Consider the following 26,701-nt stretch of genomic DNA (forward strand, 5'->3'; position numbering starts at 1 on the left):
GTCATCTCTGTTTGTCACCCGTACCACGTGATAGCGAGGCAAAGAACAGGGAGAGATTTCAGCTGAAGACGTGGCTGCAGGGATGGTGCAGGTGGGAGGGCTTCAGGTACATGGACAATTGGGGCTCATTCTGGGGAAGGTGGGACCTGTACAAACAGGACGGTCTCCACTTGAACCAGAGGGGCACGAATATCCTGGGTGGGAAATTGGCTAGTGCCATTCGGTTGGATTTAAACTCGCTCAGAAGGGGGATGGGAAACTGAGGTGTAGTCCTAGTACACAGGAGGATGAGCGTAGGGAGGACATGGTCAGGACCTCACTGTCACAGGAGTGTGCTGGCAGACAGCAAGCTGGATTGAAGTGTGACGACTTTAATGCCGGGAGTATCCGGAATAAGTTAGGTGAGGTTGCAGCTTGGATAGGTACCTGGGACTTGGATGTTGTGGCCATTTCGGAGACATGGATAGAGCAGAGTCAGGAATGGATGTTGCAGGTTCCAGGGTTTAGATCTTTGATTAAGGTCTGGGAAGGTGGTAAAAGATGGAGGTGTGGCTTTGTTGGTCAAGGACACTATAACGGCGGCTGAAAGAACCTTTGAGGACTCGTCTACTGCGGTGGTATGGGCTGAGGTTGCCAAGGAAGGTTTGTCGACTGAGTCAGTGTGAGTGGAAGTTCGGAACAGCAAGGCAGCAGTCACCTCACTGGGGGTTTTCTACGGCCCCCAAATAGCAGTTGAGAGATCAAAGAACTCATTGGCCGGCAGATAGTTGAAAAGTGCACACGTAGCAGGGTTGTTGTTCAGGGTGACTTCAACTTTTCCAATATAGATTGAAACCTCCTGAGTGCAGATGGTTTGGATGGTGCCGTTTTTGTCAGGTGTGTTCAGGAGGGTTTCCTTACTCAGTTTGTGGACAGGCCGAGGAGGGAGGCCATTTTGGATTTGGTGCTCGGCAATGAGCCAGGACAGGTGTCAGATGTCGTGGTGGGAGAGCACTTTGGCGACAGTGACTACAACAGCCTCACATTTACCATAGCCATGGAAAGGGAAAGGAGCAGTTACCAGGGGAAGATATTTAACTGGGGAAAAGGAAACTATGATGCTATCAGACAGGAGTTGGGAAGTAGAGATTGGGAGCAATTGTTCCACAGAAAGGGCACAGCAGACATGTGGAGCTGTTCAAGGAGCAGTTGTTGCGAGTGATGTATGAATTTGTTCCTCTGAGACAGGTAAGAAGGGGTAAGATTAAGGAGCCTTGGATGACGGGTGCAGAGGTGCTTCTTGTCGAAAAGAAAAAGGCAGCGTACGTAAGGTGGAGTAAGTGAGGGTCTAGCACAGCTTTAGAGTATTACAGGCCTGCTCGGAAGGAGCTCAAAAGATATTGCCTGTACAATTGTTACCTGTTACAACCTTTGCGTCCACGCTTGCTCATTCAATGGTGTCAAGATGCCAGCAGTGAGTGTACCTTCTCCATCCCCTAATGCCGTCAGCTCACACAAGACATAGTCCTTACTTAAAATCTTCTGATCAAACAAAGTTCATTGTTTTGGACATTTTAGTTACCTGTCATGAAACGAAAACTGATTCTGACTGGCGTGAACTGCAGTGCAAATGAATATAATCTGCGAAACGAGATTCCTTATGGGCTTGCATCTGCTAGAAATGATTGCTTTTCAAAGACGTTGCATACATACATTTATTTCTCCTATCACCTTAGATTATATTTTTGTTTGTGCGTGTTGTGTGGGCTTCCAGTCAGGCCCATAAACACAGGTTGATGCAGTCACTGTTATAACACGGTATTGAAGGAGAATTTGTGATCTTTGGAGTTTCATTCCAGTGTATGAAGGAGTGCATCATCAAACCACTCCAGATCTCTACTGGTGACTATATTGTTGCAAGTTTTCAAGTGTTACCGATGTTCACATAAAATATGGCCTTTTTGTTGTTGCGCTATTCATCTTAACTGCACCATATCTAGTATTTAGGCTTGGAAACAATTTCTGTTTTTTTGATTTACTTATTCAAAATCATTTATGATTGTTGTCATGATATCTACGATATGTTATTTTGATTGGACATAGAGGATTGGATCTGTCTTACCCCAACTATTAATGGAAATAATGTATGCGCTTTTCAAACCCCTTCTGGGCAAGGTAGTTGCTCAGTGGTTAGAGCTGCTCATGCACTGGGGAGCCAATTGAGATTCCAGTCTTGGGTAACGATCTGTGTGGAATTGACATGTCCTCCCCGCGTCTGCGAGGGGCTTCTGCCAGGTGCTGCAGTTTCCTCCCATTGTTCAAAGATGTGCAGGTCCTTATATGTGATTTGTGAAGCATTTCTTAAATGTTTCAATCCTGCCAGCATCCAGTGCCTTGGACAAAATAACTGGAGGTGAATAAAAGATACTGTGCCTTTTGACACCATTTCCTGCTGGATTTTCATCAATCCTGCTTTATATCGGTGACAACTTCCATGACCTTTTTTGATGCTATGTCTGAATTGACAGTCTAGTTCCAAATATTTGTTGTGTAGTATTACAAGGTCTCTGTTACAGCATACCCATGAATGCCCACTTCAAAAGATACTTCCATATCATAGAACCCCTACAGTGTGGAAACAAGCCCCTTTTGACCCAACAAGTCCACAGCCACCCTCCAAAGAGCATCTCACCCTGACTCATTCCCCGACCCTTTCCTCAGTAACCCTACATTTCCCATGACTAACACACCTAATCTACACATCCCGAAACACAATGGGCAAGTTTGGCATGGCCCATACAACTAGCCTGCACATCTTTGGACAGTGGGAGGAAACCAGAGCACCCAGCAGGAACCCATGCAGGCATGGGCAGAATGTACAAACTCTGCACAGAAAATCACGCAACGGTGGGATCGAACCTGGGTCCCTGGCGCTGTGAGTCAGCAGTGCTAACCACTGAGCCACCGTGCTGCCCTTGGAGTTAGACAGAGCTTGCTTGTTCTTGGGTGGCCTCAAACTGCCAACCTCCACTTAGTGGCAAAAGTGCTGACCAACTGCACTCATCTTCACTGGCTTTTGCTTTGTATCATTGAATTCAATCCTTCGAACTCTATGATAAATATTTAACTTTCCATTGATATGTGAACGTTGTTTTTAGTACACAGTATTGGTTTATTATGTTTCATTGGTACATCATGAATACTGTATGTATATGCAAATGGGCAAGTTGGTAATGATGCAGTCCACAGACCTGGAGGATAATAACACTGTCCTTCAATCGCCCACGATGCCCTCTGCAAATTGGTAGAAAACACAAATTTCTATAAAATTAATCTCTCCTCCCGTCAGTCGATCAAAATTAATTCAGAATTTTGTACAGGCCAATAACTGTAAGATTACATGGGCCTAAACAAAACTACTGGCTCATATTAGTTCAGTAAAGTGAAAGGGCAACAATAGAGGCAGTAGGAACTGCAGATGCTGGAGAATCTGAGATAAGAAGGTGTAAAGCTGGATGAACACAGCAGGCCAAGCAGTATCATCCAGCTCTACACCTTGTTATCTCAGATTCTCCAGCGCCAATTTTCTGAAGTAGGGTCTCGTCCCGAAACATCAGCTTTCTTGCTCCTCTGATGCTGCTTGGCCTAGAACATAGAACATAGAACAGTACAGCACAGAACAGGCCCTTCAGCCCACAATGTTGTGCCGACCATTGATCCTCATGGATGCACCCTCAAATTTCTGTGACCATATGCATGTCCAGCAGTCTCTTAAATGACCCCAATGACCTTGCTTCCACAACTGCTGCTGGCAACGCATTCCATGCTCTCACAACTCTCTGCTGTGTTCATCCAGCTCTCCACCTTGGGCAACAATAGAGTATGCTTTAAGTCACTAGATATGTTACGTGGGTTTGTCTTCCTTAGGGTGGAGTTAGTGGAACCGAAAAAGATGTCTCCCTCACAGCGTTTGTGACAAAAGAATTGCATTGTTCCTTGGCGGCCTTTCAACAGAAGAATATTCAGAGATTTCACGAGTGGTAAGAATGTTATTTCTTTTACTTCTCTTTATCTCACTTTTTCCAAAATTGGAAAATAGATTTTAGAAATAACGTCGAGCTGATGAAGTGTGAAAAGAAGAATAATTCCAAGCAGTGGTGGGAGTTGGTCAGTGAGGTGGGAGGAGTGGATAGGTGGGAGAGAAGGCAGACAGGTCATGGAGGCGGGGATGAGTGGAGGAACTAGTCTTGGGATGAGGCTGACGGGTGGGGAGATTTTGAGGGTGGCAAAGTCCATATTGAGGCCATTGAGTTGGAAGCTCCCGAGGCGGAATATGAGGTGCTGCTCCTCTCGTTTCTGGGTGGTGTGATTGTGACACTGGAAGAGGCCCAGGATGGACATGTCGTCCACGGAGTGGGAGGGGGAGTTGAAGTGATGCAATGATTTGGATATGAAAATAGGTGTGGTTAGTAAGTTTCCCAATGATTGAAGGTGTAGTAGCCAGCCAAGAAGGTCACCTCAGAATGCAATGGGACATTGACAAGGGCCAATAAACTGAGGAGTGGCAGATGGAGTTGAAGTTAGACAAATGTGAGGTGCTACATTTTGGAAAGGCAAATCAGGGCAGCACGTATACACTGAAGGTTGTTGGGAGTGTTGCTAAATAAAGAGACACTGGAGTGCAGTTTCGTAGTTCCATCAAAGTACAGCCACCGGTAGAAAGGATATGAAGGAGACATTTGGTGTGCTCGCCTTTATCGGTCAGTGAATTTAGAATAGGAGTTAGGAGATCACTTAGCAGCCATGTAGGACGTTGGTTCGGCTGCTTTTGGAATACTGCAATCGCTTTTGGTCTCCTTGCGAGAGGAAGGATGTCGGCGCAACATTGAGGGCCGAAGGGCCTGTTCTGCGCTGTATTGTTGTATGTTGTAAACTTGAAAGGGTTCAGAGAAGATCTACAAGGATGTTACCAGCATCGGAGGTTGGAGGTATACCGTGGGCTTGAACAGGCAGCGATTACTTGGAACTTTGGAGTTCGATTACTTGGAACTTTGGAGTTCAGGGCTGACCATATAGAAGTTTATACAATTACGAGGGACGTGGATAGAGCGAACAGCCAAGATCTTTTCCCCGGGTTGCTGGAATCCAAAACTGGAGAGAATAGGTTGAAAATGAGAGAGGGAAGATTTAAAATGGACCGGATTTTTTTCATAGTGGTGCATGTATGGAATGAGCTGCCAGAGGAAGTGGTGGAGGCTTGTACGTTTAAAAGGCATGTGGATGGGTATATGAATAGGATGGGTTGAGAGGAATATGGGCCAAATGCTGGCAAATGGGACTAAATTAATTTAGGATATCCGGTCAACATAGACAAATTGGGCCAAAGGATCTGTTTCCCTACTGTACATCTCTCTGACTCGAAGTGTCTTTTTTCTGAACCACGTGGCCCATAATTAGAAAAACTTGAATCAGGATTTGGGAATGTGACAATTCTAATTGGATCTGTTTGATGAAATTAACTCTGTAGGTAATGGTGGTTGAATTATGATTTATAAAATTTGAGTTTATTGCAGCATCTTATAGATTAGAGGAGACAGATGTAATCAAAATTGAAAATCAAAACTTGGTAAAATTTTGCATTGGAAATACATGACAAGCCATTGGAGGAGATTCATGATCATTGCATTCAAGTGAGAACAACAAATGCGATTCAGTGACTCAGTGAAATGGGATGCAGTGACTGAGATAAATGGGATGCAGTGACTGAGATAAATGGGATGCAGTGACTGAGGTAAATGGGATGCAGTGACAGATGGAAATTGAATGCAGTGAGAGAGTGAAATTGGATGCACTGACAGATGGAAATGGGATGTAGTGACTGAGAGAAATGGGATACAGTGACTGAGGGAAATGGGACGCAGTGACTGAGGGAAATGGGATGCAGTGACTGAGGAAATGGGATGCAGTACCTGACGGAACTTGAATGCAGCATCAGATGAGAAAAGGGATGCAGTGACTGTGTGAAATGGGATGCAGTGACTGGGTGAAATAGGATGCAGTGAATGAGTGAAGTGAGATGCAGTGACTGATGGAAAGGAGATGCAGTGACTGAGTGAAATGTGATGCAGTGACTTTTGGAAATGGGATGCAGTGAGTGATGGAAATGGGAGGCAGTGAGTGATGGAAATGGGAGGCAGTGATTGAATGAAATGGGTGCAAGTGACCGTGGAGATGGGATGCAGTGACTTGGGGAAAGGAGATGCACTGACTGTGGAAACGGGATGCTGTGACTGAGGGTAACGGGTTGAGGCGGCTAAGTGAAATGGGATGCCGTGTCTCTGTGAAATGTGATGCGGAGACTGTGGGGAAATGGATGCAGTGACTGAATGAAATGGGATGCGTTGACTGATGGAAAGGAGATGCCGTCACTGTGGGAAATGGCATGCAGTGACTGAGTGAAATGGGAAGCTGTGAATGAGTGAAATGGGATGCCGTGACTGATGGAAATGGGATGCAGTGACTGAATGAAATGAGATGCAGTGACTGAGGGAAATGAGATGCTCTGATGTAGGGAAATTGGATGCACTGGGTGAGTGACATGTGATGCAGTCACTGAGTGAAATGGGATGCACTGGCTGAGAGAAATGGGATGCAGTGACTGAGGGAAATGGGATGCAGTCACTGAAGGAAATGGGATGCAGTGACTGAGGGAAATGGGATGCAGTGACTGAGTGAAATGGGAAGCTGTGAATGAGTGAAATGGGAAGCTGTGAATGAGTGAAAGGGGATTTTGTGACTGAGTTAAAGGAGATGCTGTGACTGAGGGAAATGGGATGCACTGTCTCAGTTCAATGAGATTCACTGTCTCAGTTAAATGGGATGCAGTGACTGAGTGAAATGCGATGCAGTGACTGAGTGAAAGGGGCTGCTGTGACTGAGTGAAATGGGATGCAATGACTGAGGGAAATGGGAGGTAGTGACTGACTGAATTTGGGAGGGAGTGCCTGAGTGAAATGGGATGCAGTGACTGAGGGTAATGGGACGCAGTGACTGAGTGAAATAGGATGCACTGTCTCAGTTGAATAGGATTCACTGTCTCCGTTAAATAGCATGTAGTGACTGAGTCAAATGGAATGCTGTGACTGAGTGAAATGGGATGCAGTGGCTGAGTGAAATGGGAAGCACTGGCTGATTGAAATGGGATGCAGTGACTGAGGGAAATGGGATGCGCTGACTGAGTGAAATGGGATGCTGTGACTGAGGGAAAGGAGACGCAGTGACTGTGGGAAATGGGTTGCAGTGACTGAGGAAAATGGGAGGCAGTGATTGAGTGAAATGGGATGCAGTCACTGAGTGAAATGTGATGCAGTGACTGAGTGAAATGGGATGCAGTGACTGAGTGAAATGGGATGCAGTGACTGAGTGAAATGGGATGCAGTGGCTGAGTGAAATGGGATGCGCTGACTGAGGGAAATGGGATGCAGTCACTGAGTGAAATGTGATGCAGTGACTGAGTGAAATGGGATGCAGTGACTGAGTGAAATGGGATGCAGTGGCTGAGTGAAATGGGATGCAGTGGCTGAGTGAAATGGGATGCGCTGACTGAGGGAAATGGGATGCAGTGACTGAGTGATATGGGATGCAGTGGCTGAGTGAAATGGGATGCAGTGGCTGAGTGAAATGGGATGCAGTGGGTGAGTGAAATGGGATGCAGTGACTGAGGGAAATGAGATGCATTGACTGAGGGAAATGAGATGCATTGACTGAGGGAAATGAGATGCATTGACTGAGGGAAATGACATGCAGTGACTGAGGGAAAGGAGATGAAGTGACTGTGGGAAATGGAATGCTGTGACTGAGGGTAATGGGATGCACCGTCTCAGTTCAATGAGATTCACTGTCTCAGTTCAATGAGATTCACTGTCTCAGTTAAATGGGATTCAGTGACTGAGGGAAATGGGATGCGCTGACTGAGGGAAAAGGGATGCAGTGACTGAGGGAAATGGGATGCAGTGACTGAGGGAAATGGGATGCAGTGACTGAGGGAAATGGGATGCAGTGAGTGATGGAAATGGGAGGCAGTGACTGAGTGAAATGGGATGCAGTGACTGAGTGATGTGGGATGCAGTGGCTGAGTGAAATGGGATGCAGTGGCTGAGTGAAATGGGATGCAGTGGCTGAGTGAAATGGGATGCAGTACCTGACGGAACTTGAATGAAGCGTCAGATGAGAAACGGGACGCAGTGACTGTGTGAAATGGGATGCAGTGACTGCGTGAAATAGGATGCAGTGACAGAGTGAAATGTGCTGCCGTGACTGCATGAAATGTGATGCCGTGACTGCGTGAAGTGTGATGCAGTGACTGCGTGAAATGTGATGCAGTGACTGCGTGAAATGTGATGCAGTGACTGCGTGAAATGTGATGCAGTGTCTGCGTGAAATGGGATGCAGTGTCTGTGTGAAATGGGATGCTGTGACTGAGGGAAAGGAGACGCAGTGACTGTGGGAAATGGGTTGCAGTGACTGAGGAAAATGGGAGGCAGTGATTGAGTGAAATGGGATGCAGTCACTGAGTGAAATGTGATGCAGTGACTGAGTGAAATGGGATGCAGTGACTGAGTGAAATGGGATGCAGTGGCTGAGTGAAATGGGATGCAGTGGCTGAGTGAAATGGGATGCGCTGACTGAGGGAAATGGGATGCAGTCACTGAGTGAAATGTGATGCAGTGACTGAGTGAAATGGGATGCAGTGACTGAGTGAAATGGGATGCAGTGGCTGAGTGAAATGGGATGCAGTGGCTGAGTGAAATGGGATGCGCTGACTGAGGGAAATGGGATGCAGTGACTGAGGGAAATGAGATGCATTGACTGAGGGAAATGAGATGCAGTGGCTGAGTGAAATGGGATGCAGTGGCTGAGTGAAATGGGATGCAGTGACTGAGGGAAATGAGATGCATTGACTGAGGGAAATGAGATGCATTGACTGAGGGAAATGAGATGCATTGACTGAGGGAAATGACATGCAGTGACTGAGGGAAAGGAGATGGAGTGACTGTGGGAAATGGAATGCTGTGACTGAGGGTAATGGGATGCACCGTCTCAGTTCAATGAGATTCACTGTCTCAGTTCAATGAGATTCACTGTCTCAGTTAAATGGGATTCAGTGACTGAGGGAAATGGGATGCGCTGACTGAGGGAAATGGGATGCAGTGACTGAGGGAAATGGGATGCAGTGACTGAGGGAAATGGGATGCAGTGAGTGATGGAAATGGGAGGCAGTGATTGAGTGAAATGGGATGCAGTGACTGAGTGATGTGGGATGCAGTGGCTGAGTGAAATGGGATGCAGTGGCTGAGTGAAATGGGATGCAGTGGCTGAGTGAAATGGGATGCAGTACCTGACGGAACTTGAATGAAGCGTCAGATGAGAAACGGGACGCAGTGACTGTGTGAAATGGGATGCAGTGACTGCGTGAAATAGGATGCAGTGACAGAGTGAAATGTGCTGCCGTGACTGCATGAAATGTGATGCCGTGACTGCGTGAAGTGTGATGCAGTGACTGCGTGAAATGTGATGCAGTGACTGCGTGAAATGTGATGCAGTGACTGCGTGAAATGTGATGCAGTGTCTGCGTGAAATGGGATGCAGTGTCTGTGTGAAATGGGATGCAGTGACTGTGGGAAATGGGATGCAGTGACTGTGGGAAATGTGATGCTGTGAATGAGTGAAGTGAGGTGCAGTGACTGATGGAGATTGAATGCAGTGTCTGATGCAAATGGGATGCACTGACTGAGTGAAATGGGATGCACTGACTGAGGGAAATGGGATGCAGTGACTGAGGGAAATGGGATGCAGTGACTGAGGGAAATGGGATGCAGTGACTGAGGGAAATGGGATGCAGTGAGTGATGGAAATGGGAGGCAGTGAGTGATGGAAATGGGAGGCAGTGAGTGATGGAAATGGGAGGCAGTGATTGAATGAAATGGGTGCAAGTGACCGTGGAGATGGGATGCAGTGACTTGGGGAAAGGAGATGCAGTGACTGTGGAAACGGGATGCTGTGACTGAGGGTAACGGGTTGCAGTGGCGAAGTGAAATGGGACGCCGTGTCTCTGTGAAATGTGATGCGGAGACTGTGGGGAAATGGATGCAGTGACTGAATGAAATGGGATGCAGTGACTGAGTGAAATGTGATGCGTTGACTGATGGAAAGGAGATGCCGACACTGTTGGAAATGGCATGCTGTGACTGAGTGAAATGGGAAGCTGTGAATGAGTGAAATGGGATGCAGTGACTGAGGGAAATGGGATGCAGTTGCTGAGGGAAGTAGGATGCAGTGACTTTTGGAAATGGGATGAAGTGAGTGATGGAAATGAGAGGCAGTGATTGAATGAAACGGGTACGAGTGACCATGGAGATGGGATGCAGTGACCTGGGGAAAGGAGATGCAGTGACTGTGGAAACGGGATGCTGTGACTGAGGGTAACGGGTTGCAGTGGCTAAGTGAAATGGGACGCCGTGTCTCTGTGAAATCTGATGCGGAGACTGTGGGGAAATGGATTCTGTGACTGAATGAAATGGGATGCAGTGACTGAGTGAAATGTGATGCGTTGACTGATGGAAAGGAGATGCAGTGACTGATGGAAATGGGATGCAGTGACTGATGGAAATGGGATGCAGTGACTGATGGAAATGGGATGCAGTGACTGATGGAAATGGGATGCAGTGACTGATGGAAATGGGATGCAGTGACTGAATGAAATGAGATGCTGTGACTGAGGGAAATGAGATGCAGTGACTGAGGGAAATGAGATGCACTGATGTAGGGAAATTGGATGCACTGGGTGAGTGACATGTGATGCAGTCACTGAGTGAAATGGGATGCACTGGCTGTGAGAAATGGGATGCAGTGACTGAGGGAAATGGGTTGCAGTGACTGAGTGAAATGGGAAGCTGTGAATGAGTGAAATGGGAAGCTGTGAATGAGTGAAAGGGGATTTTGTGACTGAGTTAAAGGAGATGCTGTGACTGAGGGAAATGGGATGCACTGTCTCAGTTCAATGAGATTCACTGTCTCAGTTAAATGGGATGCAGTGACTGAGTGAAATGGGATGCAGTGACTGAGTGAAATGGGATGCAGTGACTGAGGGTAATGGGACGCAGTGACTGAGTGAAATAGGATGCACTGTCTCAGTTGAATAGGATTCACTGTCTCCGTTAAATAGCATGTAGTGACTGAGTCAAATGGAATGCTGTGACTGAGTGAAATGGGATGCAGTGGCTGAGTGAAATGGGATGCAGTGGCTGATTGAAATGGGATGCAGTGGCTGAGTGAAATGGGATGCAGTGACTGAGGGAAATGGGATGCGCTGACTGAGTGAAATGGGATGCAGTGGCTGAGTGAAATGGGAAGCAGTGGCTGATTGAAATGGCTTGCAGTGGCTGAGTGAAATGGGATGCAGTGACTGAGGGAAATGGGAGGCAGTGACTGAGTGAAATGGGATTCAGGGACCGACGGTCATGGGATGCAGTGACTGATGGAAATGGGATGCAGTGACTGATGGGAATGGGATGCAGTGAGTGAGTGAAATGGGATGAAGTGACTGAGTGAAATGGGATGAAGTGACTGAGGGAAATGGGATTCGCTGACTGAGTGAAATGGGATGCGGTGACTGAGGGAAAGGAGACGCAGTGACTGTGGGAAATGGGTTGCAGTGACTGAGGAAAATGGGAGGCAGTGATTGAGTGAAATGGGATGCAGTGACTGAGTGATGTGGGATGCAGTGGCTGAGTGAAATGGGATGCAGTGGCTGAGTGAAATGGGATGCAGTGGCTGAGTGAAATGGGATGCCGTGACTGCGTGAAATGGGATGCAGTGACTGTGGGAAATGGGATGCAGTGACTGTGGGAAATGAGATGCTGTGACTGTGTGAAATGGGATGCAGTGACTGAGTGAAATGGGATGCAGTGACTGAGTGAAATGGGATGCAGTGACTGAGTGAAATGGGATGCATTGACTGAGTGAAATGGGATGCACTGACTGTGGGAAATGGGATGCTGTGAATGAGTGAAATGGGATGCAGTGACTGAGTGAAATGAGCTGCAATGACTGTGTGAAGTGGGATGCAGTGACTGTGGGAAATGGGATGCAGTGAATGAGTGAAGTGAGGTGCAGTGACTGATGGAGATTGAATGCAGTGTCTGATGCAAATGGGATGCAGTGACTGAGGGAAATGGGATGCAGTGACTGAGGGAAATGGGATGCAGTGACTGAGGGAAATGGGATGCAGTGACTGAGGGAAATGGGATGCAGTGACTGAGGGAAATGGGATGCGTTGACTGATGGAAAGGAGATGCCGACACTGTTGGAAATGGCATGCTGTGACTGAGTGAAATGGGAAGCTGTGAATGAGTGAAATGGGAAGCTGTGAATGAGTGAAATGGGCTGCAGTGACTGAGGGAAATGGGATGCAGTGACTGAGTGAAATGGGATGCAGTGACTGAGTGAACTGGGACGCAGTGACTGAGTGAACTGGGACGCAGTGACTGAGTGAACTGGGACGCAGTGACTGAGTGAACTGGGACGCAGTGACTGAGTGAACGGGGATGCAGTGACTGAGTGTCCTGGGATGCAGTGACTGAGTGAAATGGGATGCAGTGACCGTTAAATGGGCTGCAGGGACGGTTGGAAATGGGATGCATTGACTGAGGGGAATGGGATGCAGTGACTGAGTGAAATGGGATGCAGTGACTGAGGGAAAGGAGATGCAGTGACTGATGGAAATCGGATGCAGTGACTGATGGAAATGGGATGCCATGACTGATGGAAATGGGATGCCGTGAGTGATGGAGATGGGATGCAGTGACTGAGTGAAATGGGATGCAGTGACTGTGTGGCATTGGGTGTGGTGATTGATGGAAATACATTCTCTGTCTCAGTTGAATAGGATTCACTGTCTCCGTTAAATGGGATGCAGTGACTGAGTGAAATGGGACGCAGTGACTGAGCGAAATGGGATGCCGTGACTGAGTGAAATGGGATGCCGTGACTGAGTGAAATGGGATGCCGTGACTGAGGGAAATGGGATGCCGTGACTGAGGGAAATGGGATGCAGTGACTGAGTGAAATGGGATGCAGTGACTGAGGGAAATGGGATGCAGTGACTGAGGAAATGGGATGCAGTACCTGACGGAACTTGAATGCAGCATCAGTTGAGAAACAGGATGCAGTGACTCAGTGAAATGGGATGCAGTGACTGCGTGAAATGGGATGCAGTGAATGAGTGAAGTGAGATGCAGTGACTGATGGAAAGGAGATGCAGTGACTGATGGAAAGGAGATGCAGTGACTGCCTGAAATGTGATGCAGTGACTGCCTGAAATGTGATGCAGTGACTGCCTGAAATGTGATGCAGTGACTGCGTGAAATGGGATGCAGTGTCTGCGTGAAATGGGATGCAGTGACTTAGGGAAATGGGACACCGTGACTGAGTGAAATGGGATGCAGTAACAGAGTGAAATGCATTGCAGTGACTGATGGAAATTGAATGCAGTGACTGATGGAAATTGAATGCAGTGACTGCGTGAAATGGGATGCAGTGACTGCGTGAAATGGGATGCAGTGACTGCGTGAAATGGGATGCAGTGACTGCGGGAAATGGGATGCAGTGACTGCGGGAAATGGGATGCAGTGACTGTGGGAAACCAGATGAAGTGACTGTGTGAAATGTGATGCTGTGACTGTGTGAAATGGTATGCCGTGACTGTGGGAAATGGGATGCCGTGACTGTGGGAAATTGGATGCAGTGACTGAGTGAAATGGGATGCAGTGACTCTGGGAAATGGGATGCAGTGACTGAGTGAAATGAGCTGCAATGACTGTGTGAAGTGGGATGCAGTGACTGTGGGAAATGGGATGCAGTGAATGAGGGAAATGGGATGCAGTGACTGAGGGAAATGGGATACAGTTACTGAGGGAAATAGGATGCAGTGACTTTTGGAAATGGGATGCAGTGAGTGATGGAAATGGGAGGCAGTGATTGAATGAAATGGGTGCAAGTGACCGTGGAGATGGGATGCAGTGACTTGGGGAAAGGAGATGCAGTGACTGTGGAAACGGGATGCTGTGACTGAGGGTAACGGGTTGAGGCGGCTAAGTGAAATGGGACGCCGTGTCTCTGTGAAATGTGATGCGGAGACTGTGGGGAAATGGATGCAATGACTGAATGAAATGGGATGCAGTGACTGAGTGAAATGTGATGCGTTGACTGATGGAAAGGAGATGCAGTCACTGTTTGAAATGGCATGCAGTGACTGATGGAAATGGGATGCAGTGACTGATGGAAATGGGATGCAGTGACTGAGCTAAATGGGATGCAGTGACTGAATGAAATGAGATGCAGTGACTGAGGGAAATGAGATGCACTGTTGTAGGGAAATTGGATGCACTGGGTGAGTGAAATGTGATGCAGTCACTGAGTGAAATGGGATGCACTGGTGAGAGAAATGGGATGCAGTGACTGAGGGAAATGGGATGCAGTCACTGAAGGAAATGGGATGCAGTGACTGAGGGAAATGGGGTGCAGTGACTGAGTGAAATGGGAAGCTGTGAATGAGTGAAATGGGCTGCAGTGACTGAGTGACATGGGGTGCAGTGACTCTGTGAAATGGGATGCAGTGACTGAGGGAAATGGGTTGCAGTGACTGAGTGAAATGGGAAGCTGTGAATGAGTGAAATGGGAAGCTGTGAATGAGTGAAAGGGGATTTTGTGACTGAGTTAAAGGAGATGCTGTGACTGAGGGAAATGGGATGCACTGTCTCAGTTGAATAGGATTCACTGTCTCCGTTAAATAGCATGTAGTGTCTGAGTCAAATGGAATGCTGTGACTGAGTGAAATGGGAAGCAGTGGCTGAGTGAAATGGGAAGCAGTGGCTGAGTGAAATGGGAAGCAGTGACTGAGGGAAATGGGATGCGCTGAATGAGTGAAATGGGATGCTGTGACTGAGGGAAAGGAGACGCAGTGACTGTGGGAAATGAGATGCATTGACTGAGGGAAATGAGATGCATTGACTGAGGGAAATGAGATGCATTGACTGAGGGAAATGAGATGCAGTGACTGAGGGAAATGACATGCAGTGACTGAGCGAAAGGAGATGAAGTGACTGTGGGAAATGGAAGGCTGTGACTGAGGGTAATGGGATGCACTGTCTCAGTTCAATGAGATTCACTGTCTCAGTTAAATGGGATGCGCTGACTGAGTGAAATGGGATGCGCTGACTGAGTGAAATGGGATGCGGTGACTGAGGGAAAGGAGACGCAGTGACTGTAGGATATGGGTTGCAGTGACTGAGGAAAATGGGATGCAGTGACTGAGTGAAATGGGATGCAGTGACTGAGTGATGTGGGATGCAGTGGCTGAGTGAAATGGGATGCAGTGGCTGAGTGAAATGGGATGCAGTGGCTGAGTGAAATGGGATGCAGTGGCTGAGTGAAATGGGATGCAGTACCTGACGGAACTTGAATGAAGCGTCAGATGAGAAACGGGATGCAGTGACTGTGTGAAATGGGATGCAGTGACTGCGTGAAATAGGATGCAGTGACAGAGTGAAATGTGATGCCGTGACTGCGTGAAATGTGATGCCGTGACTGCGTGAAATGTGATGCCGTGACTGCGTGAAGTGTGATGCAGTGACTGCGTGAAATGTGATGCTGTGACTGCGTGAAATGCGATGCAGTGACTGCGTGAAATGTGATGCAGTGTCTGCGTGAAATGGGATGCAGTGACAGAGTGAAATGTGATGCCGTGACTGCGTGAAATGTGATGCCGTGACTGCGTGAAGTGTGATGCCGTGACTGCGTGAAATGTGATGCAGTGTCTGAGTGAAATGGGATGCAGTGACTGAGTGAAATGGGATGCAGTGGCTGAGTGAAATGGGATGCAGTGGCTGAGTGAAATGGGATGCGCTGACTGAGGGAAATGGGATGCAGTGACTGAGTGATATGGGATGCAGTGGCTGAGTGAAATGGGATGCAGTGGCTGAGTGAAATGGGATGCAGTGGCTGAGTGAAATGGGATGCAGTGACTGAGGGAAATGAGATGCATTGACTGAGGGAAATGAGATGCATTGACTGAGGGAAATGAGATGCATTGACTGAGGGAAATGACATGCAGTGACTGAGGGAAAGGAGATGAAGTGACTGTGGGAAATGGAATGCTGTGACTGAGGGTAATGGGATGCACCGTCTCAGTTCAATGAGATTCACTGTCTCAGTTCAATGAGATTCACTGTCTCAGTTAAATGGGATTCAGTGACTGAGGGAAATGGGATGCGCTGACTGAGGGAAATGGGATGCAGTGACTGAGGGAAATGGGATGCAGTGACTGAGGGAAATGGGATGCAGTGACTGAGGGAAATGGGATGCAGTGACTGAGGGAAATGGGATGCAGTGAGTGATGGAAATGGGAGGCAGTGATTGAGTGAAATGGGATGCAGTGACTGAGTGATGTGGGATGCAGTGGCTGAGTGAAATGGGATGCAGTGGCTGAGTGAAATGGGATGCAGTGGCTGAGTGAAATAGGATGCAGTGACAGAGTGAAATGTGATGCCGTGACTGCGTGAAATGTGATGCCGTGACTGCGTGAAATGTGATGCCGTGACTGCGTGAAGTGTGATGCAGTGACTGCGTGAAATGTGATGCTGTGACTGCGTGAAATGCGATGCAGTGACTGCGTGAAATGTGATGCAGTGTCTGCGTGAAATGGGATGCAGTGACAGAGTGAAATGTGATGCCGTGACTGCGTGAAATGTGATGCCGTGACTGCGTGAAGTGTGATGCCGTGACTGCGTGAAATGTGATGCAGTGTCTGAGTGAAATGGGATGCAGTGACTGAGTGAAATGGGATGCTGTGGCTGAGTGAAATGGGATGCAGTGGCTGAGTGAAATGGGATGCGCTGACTGAGGGAAATGGGATGCAGTGACTGAGTGATATGGGATGCAGTGGCTGAGTGAAATGGGATGCAGTGGCTGAGTGAAATGGGATGCAGTGGCTGAGTGAAATGGGATGCAGTGACTGAGGGAAATGAGATGCATTGACTGAGGGAAATGAGATGCATTGACTGAGGGAAATGAGATGCATTGACTGAGGGAAATGACATGCAGTGACTGAGGGAAAGGAGATGAAGTGACTGTGGGAAATGGAATGCTGTGACTGAGGGTAATGGGATGCACCGTCTCAGTTCAATGAGATTCACTGTCTCAGTTAAATGGGATTCAGTGACTGAGGGAAATGGGATGCGCTGACTGAGGGAAATGGGATGCAGTGACTGAGGGAAATGGGATGCAGTGACTGAGGGAAATGGGATGCAGTGACTGAGGGAAATGGGATGCAGTGAGTGATGGAAATGGGAGGCAGTGATTGAGTGAAATGGGATGCAGTGACTGAGTGATGTGGGATGCAGTGGCTGAGTGAAATGGGATGCAGTGGCTGAGTGAAATGGGATGCAGTGGCTGAGTGAAATGGGATGCAGTACCTGACGGAACTTGAATGAAGCGTCAGATGAGAAACGGGACGCAGTGACTGTGTGAAATGGGATGCAGTGACTGCGTGAAATAGGATGCAGTGACAGAGTGAAATGTGCTGCCGTGACTGCATGAAATGTGATGCCGTGACTGCGTGAAGTGTGATGCAGTGACTGCGTGAAATGTGATGCAGTGACTGCGTGAAATGTGATGCAGTGACTGCGTGAAATGTGATGCAGTGTCTGCGTGAAATGGGATGCAGTGTCTGTGTGAAATGGGATGCTGTGACTGAGGGAAAAGAGACGCAGTGACTGTGGGAAATGGGTTGCAGTGACTGAGGAAAATGGGAGGCAGTGATTGAGTGAAATGGGATGCAGTCACTGAGTGAAATGTGATGCAGTGACTGAGTGAAATGGGATGCAGTGACTGAGTGAAATGGGATGCAGTGGCTGAGTGAAATGGGATGCAGTGGCTGAGTGAAATGGGATGCGCTGACTGAGGGAAATGGGATGCAGTCACTGAGTGAAATGTGATGCAGTGACTGAGTGAAATGGGATGCAGTGACTGAGTGAAATGGGATGCAGTGGCTGAGTGAAATGGGATGCAGTGGCTGAGTGAAATGGGATGCGCTGACTGAGTGAAATGGGATGCAGTGACTGAGTGATATGGGATGCAGTGGCTGAGTGAAATGGGATGCAGTGGCTGAGTGAAATGGGATGCAGTGGCTGAGTGAAATGGGATGCAGTGACTGAGGGAAATGAGATGCATTGACTGAGGGAAATGAGATGCATTGACTGAGGGAAATGAGATGCATTGACTGAGGGAAATGAGATGCATTGACTGAGGGAAATGACATGCAGTGACTGAGGGAAAGGAGATGAAGTGACTGTGGGAAATGGAATGCTGTGACTGAGGGTAATGGGAGGCACCGTCTCAGTTCAATGAGATTCACTGTCTCAGTTCAATGAGATTCACTGTCTCAGTTAAATGGGATTCAGTGACTGAGGGAAATGGGATGCGCTGACTGAGGGAAATGGGATGCAGTGACTGAGGGAAATGGGATGCAGTGACTGAGGGAAATGGGATGCAGTGACTGAGGGAAATGGGATGCAGTGAGTGATGGAAATGGGAGGCAGTGATTGAGTGAAATGGGATGCAGTGACTGAGTGATGTGGGATGCAGTGGCTGAGTGAAATGGGATGCAGTGGCTGAGTGAAATGGGATGCAGTGGCTGAGTGAAATGGGATGCAGTACCTGACGGAACTTGAATGAAGCGTCAGATGAGAAACGGGACGCAGTGACTGTGTGAAATGGGATGCAGTGACTGCGTGAAATAGGATGCAGTGACAGAGTGAAATGTGCTGCCGTGACTGCATGAAATGTGATGCCGTGACTGCGTGAAGTGTGATGCAGTGACTGCGTGAAATGTGATGCAGTGACTGCGTGAAATGTGATGCAGTGACTGCGTGAAATGTGATGCAGTGTCTGCGTGAAATGGGATGCAGTGTCTGTGTGAAATGGGATGCTGTGACTGAGGGAAAGGAGACGCAGTGACTGTGGGAAATGGGTTGCAGTGACTGAGGAAAATGGGAGGCAGTGATTGAGTGAAATGGGATGCAGTCACTGAGTGAAATGTGATGCAGTGACTGAGTGAAATGGGATGCAGTGGCTGAGTGAAATGGGATGGAGTGGCTGAGTGAAATGGGATGCAGTGGCTGAGTGAAATGGGATGCGCTGACTGAGGGAAATGGGATGCAGTCACTGAGTGAAATGTGATGCAGTGACTGAGTGAAATGGGATGCAGTGACTGAGTGAAATGGGATGCAGTGGCTGAGTGAAATGGGATGCAGTGGCTGAGTGAAATGGGATGCGCTGACTGAGGGAAATGGGATGCAGTGACTGAGTGATATGGGATGCAGTGGCTGAGTGAAATGGGATGCAGTGGCTGAGTGAAATGGGATGCAGTGGCTGAGTGAAATGGGATGCAGTGACTGAGGGAAATGAGATGCATTGACTGAGGGAAATGAGATGCATTGACTGAGGGAAATGAGATGCATTGACTGAGGGAAATGAGATGCATTGACTGAGGGAAATGACATGCAGTGACTGAGGGAAAGGAGATGAAGTGACTGTGGGAAATGGAATGCTGTGACTGAGGGTAATGGGATGCACCGTCTCAGTTCAATGAGATTCACTGTCTCAGTTCAATGAGATTCACTGTCTCAGTTAAATGGGATTCAGTGACTGAGGGAAATGGGATGCGCTGACTGAGGGAAATGGGATGCAGTGACTGAGGGAAATGGGATGCAGTGACTGAGGGAAATGGGATGCAGTGAGTGATGGAAATGGGAGGCAGTGATTGAGTGAAATGGGATGCAGTGACTGAGTGATGTGGGATGCAGTGGCTGAGTGAAATGGGATGCAGTGGCTGAGTGAAATGGGATGCAGTGGCTGAGTGAAATGGGATGCAGTACCTGACGGAACTTGAATGAAGCGTCAGATGAGAAACGGGACGCAGTGACTGTGTGAAATGGGATGCAGTGACTGCGTGAAATAGGATGCAGTGACAGAGTGAAATGTGCTGCCGTGACTGCATGAAATGTGATGCCGTGACTGCGTGAAGTGTGATGCAGTGACTGCGTGAAATGTGATGCAGTGACTGCGTGAAATGTGATGCAGTGACTGCGTGAAATGTGATGCAGTGTCTGCGTGAAATGGGATGCAGTGTCTGTGTGAAATGGGATGCAGTGACTGTGGGAAATGTGATGCTGTGAATGAGTGAAGTGAGGTGCAGTGACTGATGGAGATTGAATGCAGTGTCTGATGCAAATGGGATGCAGTGACTGAGTGAAATGGGATGCACTGACTGAGGGAAATGGGATGCAGTGACTGAGGGAAATGGGATGTAGTGACTGAGGGAAATGGGATGCAGTGACTGAGGGAAATGGGATGCAGTGAGTGATGGAAATGGGAGGCAGTGAGTGATGGAAATGGGAGGCAGTGAGTGATGGAAATGGGAGGCAGTGATTGAATGAAATGGGTGCAAGTGACCGTGGAGATGGGATGCAGTGACTTGGGGAAAGGAGATGCAGTGACTGTGGAAACGGGATGCTGTGACTGAGGGTAACGGGTTGCAGTGGCGAAGTGAAATGGGACGCCGTGTCTCTGTGAAATGTGATGCGGAGACTGTGGGGAAATGGATGCAGTGACTGAATGAAATGGGATGCAGTGACTGAGTGAAATGTGATGCGTTGACTGATGGAAAGGAGATGCCGACACTGTTGGAAATGGCATGCTGTGACTGAGTGAAATGGGAAGCTGTGAATGAGTGAAATGGGATGCAGTGACTGAGGGAAATGGGATGCAGTTGCTGAGGGAAGTAGGATGCAGTGACTTTTGGAAATGGGATGAAGTGAGTGATGGAAATGAGAGGCAGTGATTGAATGAAACGGGTACGAGTGACCATGGAGATGGGATGCAGTGACCTGGGGAAAGGAGATGCAGTGACTGTGGAAACGGGATGCTGTGACTGAGGGTAACGGGTTGCAGTGGCTAAGTGAAATGGGACGCCGTGTCTCTGTGAAATCTGATGCGGAGACTGTGGGGAAATGGATTCTGTGACTGAATGAAATGGGATGCAGTGACTGAGTGAAATGTGATGCGTTGACTGATGGAAAGGAGATGCAGTGACTGATGGAAATGGGATGCAGTGACTGATGGAAATGGGATGCAGTGACTGATGGAAATGGGATGCAGTGACTGATGGAAATGGGATGCAGTGACTGAATGAAATGAGATGCTGTGACTGAGGGAAATGAGATGCAGTGACTGAGGGAAATGAGATGCACTGATGTAGGGAAATTGGATGCACTGGGTGAGTGACATGTGATGCAGTCACTGAGTGAAATGGGATGCACTGGCTGTGAGAAATGGGATGCAGTGACTGAGGGAAATGGGTTGCAGTGACTGAGTGAAATGGGAAGCTGTGAATGAGTGAAATGGGAAGCTGTGAATGAGTGAAAGGGGATTTTGTGACTGAGTTAAAGGAGATGCTGTGACTGAGGGAAATGGGATGCACTGTCTCAGTTCAATGAGATTCACTGTCTCAGTTCAATGAGATTCACTGTCTCAGTTAAATGGGATGCAGTGACTGAGTGAAATGGGATGCAGTGACTGAGGGTAATGGGACGCAGTGACTGAGTGAAATAGGATGCACTGTCTCAGTTGAATAGGATTCACTGTCTCCGTTAAATAGCATGTAGTGACTGAGTCAAATGGAATGCTGTGACTGAGTGAAATGGGATGCAGTGGCTGAGTGAAATGGGAAGCAGTGGCTGATTGAAATGGGATGCAGTGGCTGAGTGAAATGGGATGCAGTGACTGAGGGAAATGGGATGCGCTGACTGAGTGAAATGGGATGCAGTGGCTGAGTGAAATGGGAAGCAGTGGCTGATTGAAATGGCTTGCAGTGGCTGAGTGAAATGGGATGCAGTGACTGAGGGAAATGGGAGGCAGTGACTGAGTGAAATGGGATTCAGGGACCGACGGTCATGGGATGCAGTGACTGATGGAAATGGGATGCAGTGACTGAGTGAAATGGGATGAAGTGACTGAGTGAAATGGGATGAAGTGACTGAGGGAAATGGGATTCGCTGACTGAGTGAAATGGGATGCGGTGACTGAGGGAAAGGAGACGCAGTGACTGTGGGAAATGGGTTGCAGTGACTGAGGAAAATGGGAGGCAGTGATTGAGTGAAATGGGATGCAGTGACTGAGTGATGTGGGATGCAGTGGCTGAGTGAAATGGGATGCAGTGGCTGAGTGAAATGGGATGCAGTGGCTGAGTGAAATGGGATGCCGTGACTGCGTGAAATGGGATGCAGTGACTGTGGGAAATGGGATGCAGTGACTGTGGGAAATGAGATGCTGTGACTGTGTGAAATGGGATGCAGTGACTGAGTGAAATGGGATGCAGTGACTGAGTGAAATGGGATGCATTGACTGAGTGAAATGGGATGCACTGACTGTGGGAAATGGGATGCTGTGAATGAGTGAAATGGGATGCAGTGACTGAGTGAAATGAGCTGCAATGACTGTGTGAAGTGGGATGCAGTGACTGTGGGAAATGGGATGCAGTGAATGAGTGAAGTGAGGTGCAGTGACTGATGGAGATTGAATGCAGTGTCTGATGCAAATGGGATGCAGTGACTGAGGGAAATGGGATGCAGTGACTGAGGGAAATGGGATGCAGTGACTGAGGGAAATGGGATGCAGTGACTGAGGGAAATGGGATGCAGTGACTGAGGGAAATGGGATGCGTTGACTGATGGAAAGGAGATGCCGACACTGTTGGAAATGGCATGCTGTGACTGAGTGAAATGGGAAGCTGTGAATGAGTGAAATGGGAAGCTGTGAATGAGTGAAATGGGCTGCAGTGACTGAGGGAAATGGGCTGCAGTGACTGAGGGAAATGGGATGCAGTGACTGAGTGAAATGGGATGCAGTGACTGAGTGAACTGGGACGCAGTGACTGAGTGAACTGGGACGCAGTGACTGAGTGAACGGGGATGCAGTGACTGAGTGTCCTGGGATGCAGTGACTGAGTGAAATGGGATGCAGTGACCGTTAAATGGGCTGCAGGGACGGTTGGAAATGGGATGCATTGACTGAGGGGAATGGGATGCAGTGACTGAGTGAAATGGGATGCAGTGACTGAGGGAAAGGAGATGCAGTGACTGATGGAAATCGGATGCAGTGACTGATGGAAATGGGATGCCATGACTGATGGAAATGGGATGCCGTGAGTGATGGAGATGGGATGCAGTGACTGAGTGAAATGGGATGCAGTGACTGTGTGGCATTGGGTGTGGTGATTGATGGAAATACATTCTCTGTCTCAGTTGAATAGGATTCACTGTCTCCGTTAAATGGGATGCAGTGACTGAGTGAAATGGGACGCAGTGACTGAGCGAAATGGGATGCCGTGACTGAGTGAAATGGGATGCCGTGACTGAGTGAAATGGGATGCCGTGACTGAGGGAAATGGGATGCCGTGACTGAGGGAAATGGGATGCAGTGACTGAGTGAAATGGGATGCAGTGACTGAGGGAAATGGGATGCAGTGACTGAGGAAATGGGATGCAGTACCTGACGGAACTTGAATGCAGCATCAGTTGAGAAACAGGATGCAGTGACTCAGTGAAATGGGATGCAGTGACTGCGTGAAATGGGATGCAGTGAATGAGTGAAGTGAGATGCAGTGACTGATGGAAAGGAGATGCAGTGACTGATGGAAAGGAGATGCAGTGACTGCCTGAAATGTGATGCAGTGACTGCCTGAAATGTGATGCAGTGACTGCGTGAAATGGGATGCAGTGTCTGCGTGAAATGGGATGCAGTGACTTAGGGAAATGGGACACCGTGACTGAGTGAAATGGGATGCAGTAACAGAGTGAAATGCATTGCAGTGACTGATGGAAATTGAATGCAGTGACTGATGGAAATTGAATGCAGTGACTGCGTGAAATGGGATGCAGTGACTGCGTGAAATGGGATGCAGTGACTGCGTGAAATGGGATGCAGTGACTGCGGGAAATGGGATGCAGTGACTGCGGGAAATGGGATGCAGTGACTGTGGGAAACCAGATGAAGTGACTGTGTGAAATGTGATGCTGTGACTGTGTGAAATGGTATGCCGTGACTGTGGGAAATGGGATGCCGTGACTGTGGGAAATTGGATGCAGTGACTGAGTGAAATGGGATGCAGTGACTCTGGGAAATGGGATGCAGTGACTGAGTGAAATGAGCTGCAATGACTGTGTGAAGTGGGATGCAGTGACTGTGGGAAATGGGATGCAGTGAATGAGGGAAATGGGATGCAGTGACTGAGGGAAATGGGATACAGTTACTGAGGGAAATAGGATGCAGTGACTTTTGGAAATGGGATGCAGTGAGTGATGGAAATGGGAGGCAGTGATTGAATGAAATGGGTGCAAGTGACCGTGGAGATGGGATGCAGTGACTTGGGGAAAGGAGATGCAGTGACTGTGGAAACGGGATGCTGTGACTGAGGGTAACGGGTTGAGGCGGCTAAGTGAAATGGGACGCCGTGTCTCTGTGAAATGTGATGCGGAGACTGTGGGGAAATGGATGCAATGACTGAATGAAATGGGATGCAGTGACTGAGTGAAATGTGATGCGTTGACTGATGGAAAGGAGATGCAGTCACTGTTTGAAATGGCATGCAGTGACTGATGGAAATGGGATGCAGTGACTGATGGAAATGGGATGCAGTGACTGAGCTAAATGGGATGCAGTGACTGAATGAAATGAGATGCAGTGACTGAGGGAAATGAGATGCACTGTTGTAGGGAAATTGGATGCACTGGGTGAGTGAAATGTGATGCAGTCACTGAGTGAAATGGGATGCACTGGTGAGAGAAATGGGATGCAGTGACTGAGGGAAATGGGATGCAGTCACTGAAGGAAATGGGATGCAGTGACTGAGGGAAATGGGGTGCAGTGACTGAGTGAAATGGGAAGCTGTGAATGAGTGAAATGGGCTGCAGTGACTGAGTGACATGGGGTGCAGTGACTCTGTGAAATGGGATGCAGTGACTGAGGGAAATGGGTTGCAGTGACTGAGTGAAATGGGAAGCTGTGAATGAGTGAAATGGGAAGCTGTGAATGAGTGAAAGGGGATTTTGTGACTGAGTTAAAGGAGATGCTGTGACTGAGGGAAATGGGATGCACTGTCTCAGTTGAATAGGATTCACTGTCTCCGTTAAATAGCATGTAGTGTCTGAGTCAAATGGAATGCTGTGACTGAGTGAAATGGGAAGCAGTGGCTGAGTGAAATGGGAAGCAGTGGCTGAGTGAAATGGGAAGCAGTGACTGAGGGAAATGGGATGCGCTGAATGAGTGAAATGGGATGCTGTGACTGAGGGAAAGGAGACGCAGTGACTGTGGGAAATGAGATGCATTGACTGAGGGAAATGAGATGCATTGACTGAGGGAAATGAGATGCATTGACTGAGGGAAATGAGATGCATTGACTGAGGGAAATGACATGCAGTGACTGAGGGAAATGACATGCAGTGACTGAGCGAAAGGAGATGAAGTGACTGAGGGAAATGGAAGGCTGTGACTGAGGGTAATGGGATGCACTGTCTCAGTTCAATGAGATTCACTGTCTCAGTTAAATGGGATGCGCTGACTGAGTGAAATGGGATGCGCTGACTGAGTGAAATGGGATGCGGTGACTGAGGGAAAGGAGACGCAGTGACTGTAGGAAATGGGTTGCAGTGACTGAGGAAAATGGGATGCAGTGACTGAGTGAAATGGGATGCAGTGACTGAGTGATGTGGGATGCAGTGGCTGAGTGAAATGGGAAGCAGTGGCTGAGTGAAATGGGATGCAGTGGCTGAGTGAAATGGGATGCAGTGGCTGAGTGAAATGGGATGCAGTGGCTGAGTGAAATGGGATGCAGTACCTGACGGAACTTGAATGAAGCGTCAGATGAGAAACGGGATGCAGTGACTGTGTGAAATGGGATGCAGTGACTGCGTGAAATAGGATGCAGTGACAGAGTGAAATGTGATGCCGTGACTGCGTGAAATGTGATGCCGTGACTGCGTGAAATGTGATGCCGTGACTGCGTGAAGTGTGATGCAGTGACTGCGTGAAATGTGATGCAGTGACTGCGTGAAATGCGATGCAGTGACTGCGTGAAATGTGATGCAGTGTCTGCGTGAAATGGGATGCAGTGACAGAGTGAAATGTGATGCCGTGACTGCGTGAAATGTGATGCCGTGACTGCGTGAAGTGTGATGCCGTGACTGCGTGAAATGTGATGCAGTGTCTGAGTGAAATGGGATGCAGTGACTGAGTGAAATGGGATGCAGTGGCTGAGTGAAATGGGATGCAGTGGCTGAGTGAAATGGGATGCGCTGACTGAGGGAAATGGGATGCAGTGACTGAGTGATATGGGATGCAGTGGCTGAGTGAAATGGGATGCAGTGGCTGAGTGAAATGGGATGCATTGACTGAGGGAAATGAGATGCATTGACTGAGGGAAATGAGATGCATTGACTGAGGGAAATGACATGCAGTGACTGAGGGAAAGGAGATGAAGTGACTGTGGGAAATGGAATGCTGTGACTGAGGGTAATGGGATGCACCGTCTCAGTTCAATGAGATTCAC

General features: G+C 48.3%; 1 protein-coding gene across 6 annotated transcripts in view; it reads left to right on the plus strand.

Moving 5' to 3' along the window:
• The window catches only part of LOC132210882 (uncharacterized), a 350,749-nt gene that overhangs the window by 197,164 nt on the left and 126,884 nt on the right, over positions 1-26,701 (plus strand). For 2 of the 6 annotated variants that reach the window (XR_009447095.1, XR_009447096.1), the window contains exon 6: positions 3,907-4,019. The exons of the other annotated variants lie outside the window; for them this stretch is intronic. The gene's annotated coding sequence lies outside the window, so the exon portion shown is untranslated. The remainder of the gene's footprint in view (positions 1-3,906; positions 4,020-26,701) is intronic. 6 annotated transcript variants of the gene reach the window in all.

The sequence above is a fragment of the Stegostoma tigrinum genome, chromosome 22 (genome assembly GCF_030684315.1).
Source record: "Stegostoma tigrinum isolate sSteTig4 chromosome 22, sSteTig4.hap1, whole genome shotgun sequence".
Lineage (NCBI taxonomy): Eukaryota > Metazoa > Chordata > Chondrichthyes > Orectolobiformes > Stegostomatidae > Stegostoma > Stegostoma tigrinum.